At 43.7% G+C, this 11,641-nt stretch overlaps 1 protein-coding gene across 3 annotated transcripts in view; it reads right to left on the reverse strand.

The window, feature by feature from the left end:
- Nucleotides 1-10,337, reverse strand: part of RGS17 (regulator of G protein signaling 17) — a 75,238-nt gene extending 64,901 nt beyond the window's left edge. For 2 of the 3 annotated variants that reach the window (XM_033011705.2, XM_033011703.2), the window contains exon 1: nt 10,179-10,337. The gene's annotated coding sequence lies outside the window, so the exon portion shown is untranslated. The remainder of the gene's footprint in view (nt 1-10,178) is intronic. The other variant, XM_033011704.2, reaches the window with a different exon arrangement.
- Nucleotides 10,338-11,641: the final 1,304 nt, after the last annotated feature.

Consider the following 11,641-nt stretch of genomic DNA (forward strand, 5'->3'; position numbering starts at 1 on the left):
GTAAGAATAGTTCCTGCCATAGAAGTCCATTCAAGTTAATGGAGAAATGCCTTACACATTAATAGCAATTCAATTATTTGGAGCTTTAAAACCCCTACGAACCTTAAACCAACTGAATCACATCTATAGCTGGGTCTGCAATAAATCACACTTCCAGACTAATTTAGTCTTCTTACACTGAAGTTCTTTTAGATCATATTTACTTGAATTCAAAGAGACCTTTCCCCCATCTTTAAAAGGACCTGCAGGAACTTACTTATTTCATAATGAAATAAACTACATTGCATTTACTTGGGCCATCAGCATACTCCAGGGCAAATTTCCTGAAGGAGTTGATTGGTGGTAACTTATGCCACAGCCCATAGATATGTTCTCTCACTGTGGTAAGCAGAAGGCAATTAATTCAAAGCATCTTAGGCTAAATTACAAAAAAGTATATATAGGCAGATATAAAGTATATGCTGATATAGACTGATTAAAGCATCTCCCCTGGACCAAGCTCTCATCAAGCCCAAGAACGCAGTGTTGTTAAAATTCAGAGTAATCTATGGTTAGAAAAGGTACGCTGCGTTCATTACTACAATTAGGCATGAGTTGACTAGTTAGTCCACTCTGTTATTACTTGCAAAAACATTTTCTTGTTCATATTATAACTATGGTCTTACAAGACCATAAAAACCTATCAAGGCAAAATAAATGTGCATATAATTTTTTTATACTTAATTGTTAAAGCTAGGACAGGTGTTATTTAACTGACTTTACTGTATTGAAGTCACCCCATTTTATGACGATGACAGATCTACAGGTAATGATTTAATGGATCACAAAAATCCCAGATTGTTTTAAAGAACTGATGAGCTGAATGTCAGGAGATATATGCAGAAGGTATCATGCTACCTACTATATGCTCTCATTTTCTCTTTCTGATTTTTTAAATGTAGGGCTAGATTGCTTGACCATCCAAAGTCTTCATGTTTTTGAAGTCTTTTTGCTTACTGAGGATTTTTTTTCTAACATGGCCATAACTACTATTTTTCATATTGATATTTAGGCTACATATTCAAGGGAACAGTGTAATTATATTGGATATGTTTTGCTCCGATCATCTTCAGAATGTCTAAGAATATTTGATCAGAAAGACTGACTTCTGATTCAACTGCAAATTCTCATTTTTATCCTGGAGATTTTCTGGATCTGGAGATTTTCTGGATCATAAGCTCCCTCTGATGTTTTATGTATGAGCATTATTTTGGTAAAAGGGAAGCTATCAAGTGGCATAGGAGACAAGATTCTTAATGTTAAATTTTGACCCTTGATATCAACAAGAATTTTGAATTTTGCCCCTTATATTTGATTTCTGCATCTGCCACTGTTTTACTGTGCGATCCTGTAATTGTTTAACTGATATGTATCTGTGTTTCTTTCCTGTGAAACAGCAGTGCTGTTGTCCTAGCATGCAGAGGGGATGCAGTTGTTTCAAAAGTAAGCTTGTAGAAAAGATGGCATGAAGAGACAATTATCTTAAAACACTTACTAGAGATCTAAATCCCAGAAATCTGGAAAGAGAGTAGCAGCCTTTTCATAATGTGTTCTGTATTGGTTATCGGTGCTTATTAAATTGTCTAGATTCTCAAGATAATAGCAATATGAAGGATAGTCCCCTACACTTTTACTGTTTTGAACTTTCTGGATTCTCTATTTTCTTAAAAGTTCCTGAAACGTCACCTGCTTTTACACATTGTATGAAACCAGGTCACAGTATCTGTCACAGCATTCTATTCCTGACCAAGAAAAATGCTCAGCAGAAGTAAAGTCACACAAGGTATATATAATTTTCCTATATCATACAGACATGAGCCACTCCCCTTTCCTAAACTTCACATTTTCTTGCTGAATATGCTTGAACAATTCTCTCTCCTGTTAGGTATGAAAGAAATTAATATTGAACATAAATCATACCCACCTCATCCCACGGACTGAATAGACTATTAATAGTAATAAACACATGAAGAACTTGAATGAACTCAAAATAATTAAAGCCATTTAATATGAGTTATGCTAAATAAAAATTTTAAAGATAGCTATAGTTGAGATTGGTATGAGATAGTTATATTAATACTTCATATAAGATTACCAATTAGATGGCTAAAGTTGATGGCTATATTGTCAATATAAGTATCTTGACTTTTGTTAGTACACAGAACATTGTGATTGTAGAATAAACATGATAAAAATCATCATGATAAACATTAAATCTATTAGAACCTGATAAATCTTGGTCTGAAATTAAAAATGGGGAATAATTATTAAGCAGGTGTGTTTCTAACTGGATCCTTCAGGAATATGTTCTTTTATACAACTTGACAACCTTCCCCTCTATTGTGAATGAAACAGAAGGAAGTGTAAAAATCGCTAATGCTATTGTTTGCAGTAGGTGAGTAATAAGGGAACAATATAAGCTAACAAGGACAAATCACCGATTTAAGGTGATCTGGATCCATTGGTAAGTAAATCACAGCAAACGTGGATTTACTTTGGTTGAATCTAATATCATATGCCTAAGAAGCAAAAATGAAGGCCAAAGTCTGAGGCTGGAGGCTATATCCTGAAGAGATGTGATGTCTCTGTACTGGAAAGCTGAGCAATCCCAGGGCTTGTTCTCTGGCTCTGAGGCCAAATGGCCAATTTAGTTATATTCATATAATTTGACTGACCTGCTCTGGGTAACAGCCTCAAACAAGCATTTTATTGCGAATGGTCCCTGGACTGTGGTAACTTTCCAGCCAGGTCTGGGACCATTCTAATGATTTAGTGCACAGATGATTAAATTCTGGTGCACAAACTCAGGCTTTTGTTATTTTACGGAGACATAATCTGGGACTCTAACAAGAACTGGGAGTCATGGCAAATAAACAAAGTCCTCAGTGCAATCTCGCACCCAAAAGAGCTGTGCTAACTTGGCTCCATAAAGCTGAAATCTTAGCCATGTGAAAGCCATGTTACTTCTGTATTTTTCACTGACTGTTATTGAAACAACAGTTGCGAGGTCTTTAGATGAAGAGGGTTATTGATCAATTGAAGTAGGTTTAAGAAGAGCCAAGACAATGGTTGAAGCAGTAGGGAACATATTTCATGGTAAATGCCCTCAGAAGCCATTTAGCTTAAAAACAGAAAAAATTCAGGAGTGGCTTTCTCAGATTCTGAGTAGTCTATACTGCCAGGTGACATACAGATAGCAAAGGTAAAATAAGGTCATTTTTTTGCACAGGGCTCAGTGTTGCCTTAACTAGCTTTTTCGAGTGTCCAACCTTTTTCAGATATCTCTACTTTACATTGCAATTTGCAGTGCAGACATAGTCTTTGAGACAGATACCTTAAACGGGATGGTTCTTCCGCATAGAGAGCTCAGGACAAATCCAATAAACAGTCAGATTTCTGTATAGTGAATCACTGACCAATGCCCAGTACTACGTGAAGTTGTCACTTCCATAACTTCATAATTTATGAAGTAGCTGCATTCACTGGCACTCCTTTTATCCTTTTCAAGATCCTTGCTACATGGGTACTTACTCGATCTTCTGTGGTAACTCTATGACTGGATTTTATGTATCAGATAATTAGGCCCAGAATTTGAAAACACCCTTGTCTATTCTGGTCAGCAAGATGCTAACCATTCAGCTGAGACTGATTACAATTACCAGTGTTTTGTTTTTTCATGTTGTGAGGGTCGGTATGTGTTTATAAAAATCTCTGAACAGAAATAATATATATAAGTGAAAAAATGCTACAAATTAAACTCTGGTTACCAGATCATCAGATATATCAAGCTGCATCAGTTACATTATCAGACCATTATATGACAACTGCATTCCAACAAACCAGTTTAGACTTAAGCATTGAAATAACCTGTGGATATATTTTTGAACCATTCTACCTGAATGATAAAAAATAATGTATGCATCTCACTTCTCTCTTCCCAAGCCCATCTTGAAAGCTATGAAGTATCTGATTAATATTTTAGGACTTTGTAATTTCTGAAGATAGTAAGACTTGGAAATAAAAGTACTGTTTGGGCACTGAGTAACTAGGACCACACTTCCCACCTACATTCATTAAAACAGGGCTACTTGTGAAGCCCTTGTACAGGAAGTTATTACACACTGTTCTTGATTTTCTTAAGATGCAAATCACTGAGGAAGCAGCATCTACACTACCCAAAGGTCTAGTGCAGTGTGAGTATTGGAAAGCATGTGCTGCCTACAGTGCTGTCACAATAAAGTGGACTGGATAAGAGATTCCTTACTTCCAAAGGTTGCTCTCATTACATAAATGATAAACAGTAAACATGGTATTCAAAATTTACTATACATTTCCCTCTAAATTAGGCTTTTATGAGATCAGTGTGTATATGGTGATACCAGTTGGCCAGTGGCACTGTGAGAAATGCAAGGAGTTCCCCAAGCCCCCTGCCTAGGACACACTGCCTCCTGGGGTGCCCACTGCTTTCAGCTCTCTCATTTGAAAGCTCTCTGAACTACAGTAGGCACAAAAGTGCCGTGCTAAGGATACCATAACAGCCTTCATCCATGACTTCTGTGGTTTAATTGCCTTATCTCACAGGATTATTTTACTGTAACTGACATGAGCTGCTGGTAAATGAAGACATTGTTACAGCACACCATAGCACAGCAAAACACAGCACAGCAAAACAGCCCAAACCGTATTCAGCCTTCCTAAAACAGGGTAAGATGAAATCTTGCTTGGACTCGCACTTCAGAGCAAGGTGGCATAATCAATTGACTTTTACAGCAGGGAGCCATGACAGAGTGGCAGTCTCCCTTTAAAGGCAGCATTGCTCTGGTATACCCTCTGCTAGTCTGTACATAAAGAGTTAGGGCTATATAGAGTGGTCCAGCTTGTGATGTCTCTCATACTTCAGCAAGCACAGAGCTGGCATCACTGGAGAGAGGAGCCAAGATGCTTTAAATGAGGCTGCTTTGATAGCAGAAGCTGCATAGCTGCCTTAATGCATCGCTCATTAATTTACTCCCTTTCTCACTGAAGAAACTAGGCTAGATAGATAGTATTTTTGCATGGAGGAAGATTATGCAGTGCAGATGTAATGTTTAAGATGTCTGAGTGCATTTAAGTAATATGTAATACTTGGCTTTAGGATTTAAGATTTTATTAACTTTTTATTTCTATTCCACCTCCCTACCTGTAACTCCTCACATACATTCTGTCTAGAAATTTACTGATTTCTAAGAACTTACTGCCATTTGATAACAAATTAAATAATGTATGAAAATTTCAATTGTATGAAAGGTAAGCGTTTCATTCATCTGTTATAAACAAGAAACTTAAACCTAATACTCAAAACTTATATGAATATATGATAGAATCAATCTTAAATTGATTGCATTACTTCTGTTTTTTTCTTTTTTTTTTTTTAATTTAAGCCTAGATTCATTAATGAATAGAATAGAATAGAATAGAATAGAATAGAATAGAATAGAATAGAATAGAATAGAATAGAATAGAATAGAATAGAATAGAATAGAATAGAATAGAATAGAATAGAATAGAATAGAACAGAACAGCACAAATTATGCAAAGCACACCTGTCATTTAAACTGAGTTTACATCTATTTTGCATCACTGGAGCAGTGAAAAGCAGATAAATCGTTCTAGGGAATCAAGCCCCTACGTTGATTTGGAGGACCCATGTTTAGCCGAGGCCCAGGTTACAGGGAGGCTGGGCAGGAGAAGCAACGCAGACCCTGAGTTCATCTCTGTGTGTGCTTTAAGGGTCCCTCTGGGTTCCTGCCACGGGCACATTGCATGGCTGCCTCCTTCGTGCACCTCAGAGACAGCAGCAGCGCCAAGGGAAACCTCTGGGTCGGGACACAAAATCGTTGCTAAAAGATCTCTCTGAATTGGTTAACTCGCCAGAGGACTGGAGTCAGACGTGCATGCCTATTGCAGACCCACCGTAGCCAAGACCTGCAAAGGTGCGGAGCTGAAGGGCTGAGCTCCTCTGCAGGGTGCAGTAGCCCCCCAGGAGTCAGTGGCAAAGCTACTCACACAAGCCTACCTACAGCCTGTATAGTTACAGCCATTCGCTATAACCATGAACAGATAAACTTAATTACAAGCTAATCTATTCATTTGTTTTTATACCCTATGCACAAGTTTTTAACTAACTGACAGTACAGAAAGTTTGACTACATTACTTCATTATTAAGAATACTTAGGACAAAGAATACATCAACAGAAATGCTAGATTTCTTGACAGACTTAGTTTTTAACTAATTTTGACACAAGCCAATGAGCACATGCATTTTATGTTCTTAGAAAACTCATTCTATATTCACAGAATAAGCACTACAAGTATGGTAAGGATATATTTTTAATGAAAAAAGCTGAAGCTGAGACCTTAGTACATGTGCAAAATAAATCCCTACCTGACATCATGGAGACGTGATCAGGAGGGAACTAATGGAACTGTGATGAGCATCTCTGTAAGAGCTAATACTGTTTCACTGAATAAACTTCTAGCGTATTCATAAGAATCTCCATATGTTTCATACTTAAAGGCATGCGTGTGAAGCATACAAGTAGGAAAGTGCTATTTAAAAGATACTAGGACTGTAAAATTTATTCAAGCTAATGTATTTTCTGTGAAGGAAAGTTTATACACTATATATATATGGTTTGGCACATATATACACACACATATATACACATATATGACACTTGTAAGTGGAAAAATCACTTTCACATTTAGTTTGATACTGGTTTAAGTCTGAGACTGGCTGACATCCCTCCTATCCTGTCTTCATAATGACACCACCCAGTCTCTTCTTCTTTTAGTCTTTTGGGAGATGAGGATAACTGCATCTGAGGTTCCCAGTATTTTATTTTTTGTCAAGGATTTCACAACTCATGTGGGTTTCTACCATTCACCACTTGTCCACGTTCTGCTGTGGACTGTGCTGCTCCAAGATGTGTCTGCTGCTGATTTCAAACTGTGAGAACTTCTGGGTCTTTGGGTCCAGGTCATGCTTTTGTAGTTCTCTGGTCTCTTATTCTATTTTTCTGTTGAGGAAATCATAGCGGGGCTACAGGTGAAATGAGGGAAGCTTTCCAAGATGTTGGTTTGATCAGCACTAGTGCTCCTCAAGCATGATTCAAACTCAGTAGTACTCCTGGGGAGAAGAACTTGTGTGTGTCACAGCACCTTCCGAATCAGTGAGATTTTATGGGACATTTAAACTTTACTTTTTAAACTACGTGTGTTGCTCAATATGCACATTCTTATAACAAATGTTACACAGAACAATTAGAAGTGATGATCATTCAAATGTACAGATTTCATAGCCGTGTCCCTTGATGTATAGCTTGCATTTTGTATTTCGTATACTTCATAAAAAGGAAGACTTGTAGTTTGAAAATAAAACATTTCATCTTCTTTTCAGGGTAGCTAGAAAACTGAATTAGGATAAGGAATTTTTCAGCAAGCTGTCAGTCATATTTTGATTCACATCAATACTGCAGGGAGTTAATTTTCAACAGACAGCTTTTCAGTAGCCTTCTAGAAATGAGTTCCTGGGTTCAGGGCAATTCTTTGTGCACAAGTGTCCGTGTTGCATAACAAGAAAAAGGATGACTATTCTCATCTGTAGATCTCAACATAAAGGCTGAATATGGCTTTACAGCTCTAGGTAGACCTCTCAACTCAGCGAAAGATAAAATGCAGGGACTTGATCTGCCAGCGCTGTGCCTGCTCTGGTGTGAGAGGACACTGCTCGCACCTTGTACAGGCACAGCGTGCGTTCCTTGTCACATACGAAAGCCTCGGAGCGCTGAATGAAATTATCAGGCGGCAGGTTCATAGCAAACAAAAGGAAGTACTTTTTCACACAAATCATAATTAAATCATGGTGCTCGTTGCCACAGAATGTGGTTGAGACCAAAGTATAATTGGATTTAAAAAAGGGAGTAGAGAAATTCAAGGGCTTATTAAATATGATGGTCTGGGAGCAAGCCCCAGTTTAAGAAATCCTTGTACTATGGTTTGCTGGAACTTGAAAGAATGTACCAGGAAAAGATCACTGCATACCAATCCTGTTTCTTATGTTTTTCTCCCTTCAGCATCTGCTAAAGACTATAGTCAGAGCCAGGATATTGGACTAGATGTCCAACCCACTATAGCAATTTTTTTGATTGTATGGTTTTAATCAAATTAAGTTACTTTGGCTATTTAAAAGGATCTAAGGCCCTGATGGAGCAGGTCATTTAAATGTCGAACGCTCACATATTTTAGGGAGGTAAGTACTCGTGTGTATCAGAGCCTTCCTGTCTTAGGCCATAAACTTACCGGGGTGGGGCATGTGTATCTTTTATTGGGACTTTGCTTATTCTGAGAATGAACTCAAATAAAAATATGTATTTAATAAGAGTGGTAACAGTGAGCAACACTGCTTCTTTATAAAGGTTAAATAATTTGCCTAAACGGCTTGTGCCACAGGAAGATTCCCTAGTGATTTACGTAAGGATGATGACACTAGCATCCACTGATATGAAAAGGAATTAATTTCCTTTATAGAACTCCCCACGTTTGCAGTGCATGAATATTACATTTGTAGAAAGCTATTTATCACCTGTTACCCATAATACTACTGCCAGAGGATATTTAACTTACTTACATTTACCTAGCAGGGTATTTGAGGTTTCATCCATTTTGCAAAAGCATCTGGCTGCAAACCTATGACACACGATGGTGAAAATCTAGATATGGAAATGAAGAAACCAAATACCGAAAATCCTAAATTTTACTCCTGCCAGTTCTAAGCCAGACAGCGCGGGCAAGGTTTCCTTCCAAATCCACACGAAGAGGCGGCTCTAAATTGTGCAAGACAGGGCTGACAGCTGAGCGAGCTGGGCCACCTCAGCTTTCTGAAATCGCGGGCGCTCTCACCCCGAGGAGAGAGGAAGACCCGCCGGAGCCGCACGCCGCGGCTTTCGGGCGCCGGGAAGCGGCGGCGGCGGGTGCTTCCCGGGGCGCCGAGGAGCCCCGCGCTGCCGGGGCCGGGGCCGGGGCCGGGGCCGGGGTCGGGGCCGCCCCTGCCCCGCCCGGCCACCTGCTCCTCCCGCCGGCGTTTCCCGGGAAGAAGGCCGGGGCAGAGGGATGGCGGTGCCGCAGGGTTCGGCGGGCGGGGGAGGCCGGGTGCCGCCCGGGGGCCGCCGAGGGCGGGGCGGCCGGTGCCCGCGGCCGCGGGGTGGGGGGCGGCCCCCGACACTTCCCCCCTTCGCCGGCGCGGCGGGGGCAGCCGAAAAAGGCGGCCGGGGAGAGGGAGGGGTCGGAAACCAACTCTCGGTCTTAAGAGCAACCAACGACTCGTTTGTTCACCCTCACCTTCTGCCGGCTCCTCGGGTTAAAATAATAACAACAGCAGCAGCAATAAATAATAATAATAACAACAACAACACCGCCCCCCCGGCAAGCAGACCCGCGTTACGGGGAAGCGAAGGTCAAGAGGAAAGGCAGGAGCGCTGCCTCACCCCCGAGCTGGCGACTGTCACAGCGGCAGCCCCGTACCCCCGGCTTCCCCGGGGGCGGCCCGGTCCCTCCCCCTCCTCGGGCTGGGCAGCAGCGCCCGGCGCGGCGGATGCCCCCGCGGCATCGCCCGGCGGAGTCGCGGCACCCCGGACACAAACTGGGTGGGGGGACTTGGGGGGTGCTGGGGGGGGGGAGGGGGGGGGCGAGGGGGGAGCCGGCAGAGCCCGGCGGCACCTCTCCCCCCCGCTTTGTGCATCGCGGGCAGGGAGACACGCACACACACACACGCACCCCACCTTGCAGCCTCGGCGCCGCAGCCGCCCGTTGTTACACACGCACACACACGCACGCTGACACACGGCCGGTCCCCCCCGGCGAATGCATTTTCTGTTGCACTCCACCGCCCTCCATCCATCCTCTCTCTCGCCTCCCTCCCTCCTCTTCCTCCTCCTCGCCCCCTACGGTTGGTGTAGCTTTTTTTTTTTTTTTTTTTTTTTGCCTTCCCCCCTCTCCCCCCCCCCCCCCCCCCGCCCCCCCCCCGTATACATCAGTAGAAAGCAGACATTTTGATGCCGTTTAACACGGTTCAGGCTGAAATAAAAGCGGAGCGCCTTACCCACCCCCGCCCGGCTGCGTGCAGTTGGCGCTGAGCGATCCCGGGAAGGGCTGCTGCGGCTCGTCCCTAGCAGAGCGGGTCCGCTGCCATCCGCCCAACTTCAGCACCCAGCCGGCGGGGAGACGGGGGCGGGCGGGCAGCACCCACGGAAGGCGGCAGGGAGGGAGGGAGGGCGGGCGGCGGAGAGGGATGGGCGGGAGAGAGGGAGGGGAGGGCGGGCGGGAGGGTGCGAGGAGCGGCGCGGAGGCAGGCGGCCTCCGCACATGCGCTCTGCCAGCGGCGGCGGAGCCCGCCGGCAGCCGCCGGTTCCCCGCTTGGCCCCGGCGGGTGAGTCACGGCCCCGGCCCGGCACCGCCACCCCCGGGGATGCGCGGCCGCGCTCCGCCGCGGGTCGCGGAGGGGCTCCGCCGGCAGCCCTGGCTCCCGGCGCGGCGGGGGGCGGCCGGGGCTGTGAGAGCGGTGGGGACGGGGACGGGGACGGGGACGGGGACGCCGAGCGGCGGCATCCGAGCCCGGGGCCTGGAAGCACGGTACGGCAGGAGCAATACGCCGCGGTGCAAAAAGTGAAGCTCCGGCAGTGCTGGGCTCCTGCTGGTTCTTATTCTTGTCCTCACAGCCTATGTCCAAAGGGGGAAAAAAAAAAAAAAAAAACAAACAAAAAAAAACCCGAGGTGTATAAAGCCCTGTCCACCTCTTCATTCTCCTCCTGCAGCTGAGGCAGAGGGCAGGGATTTAGTGGCTGAGAAACTTTTTGATACCGGACACCTGAAGCGCAATGCCTAAATAAAGAGCCAGTGTGGATCTGTCAGTTGCAACCATGAGAATGACAACCAAGGTTTTCTGAAAATCTGGCTCTGAATCCTGAATCCTGCCAGGTCTTGCCAATTAGTTTGTCCCAGCTTTCCCAACCCCAGTTTCCAAATTTTGGCTCAACAGAGAATGTTATTTAGCTTTGCTACTGCACCTAAAAAATCTGGAGCCTGATACGCCTCAAGGCAAGGGCACTGGAAAAATACATATTTAGCATCTGGATCCCTTCAAATCATGCCATGAATCCAGAAATGTTAATATCTCAAGAGAGAACACATTGCTGCATTTACCACTCCGCCAAAACAATCTGGCAAGATGGTACAAAAAGGCACAAGGCTGGATTAAGGTGGTACTGTGCCTTGCCAACAACCCATGTTAGTTCTCTTCGCAAAACTGGTCTAGGCTTGTGCGTAACCCATCTACATCCCAAAGTGGAGCGCTACCAAAACTGAACCCGAAGATGCATGTACGTTAGCAGGGATGAAATTAAAAGGATTGGAAACAGTCCAGGAGATCTAACTTGCATGAGAGCCATAAGAGCATAGGCACGTCAAAACATCTCAGCTCCCAGGAACCTGTAGTCAAAACCAGCTAATTTAACAACGTGGCAGTAGCAGTCATGGCTGTATGGCTTACTTTTTGACTTATGGGTT

The sequence above is a fragment of the Tyto alba genome, unplaced genomic scaffold (genome assembly GCF_018691265.1).
Source record: "Tyto alba isolate M040663 unplaced genomic scaffold, T.alba_DEE_v4.0 Super-Scaffold_22, whole genome shotgun sequence".
Taxonomy (NCBI): domain Eukaryota; kingdom Metazoa; phylum Chordata; class Aves; order Strigiformes; family Tytonidae; genus Tyto; species Tyto alba.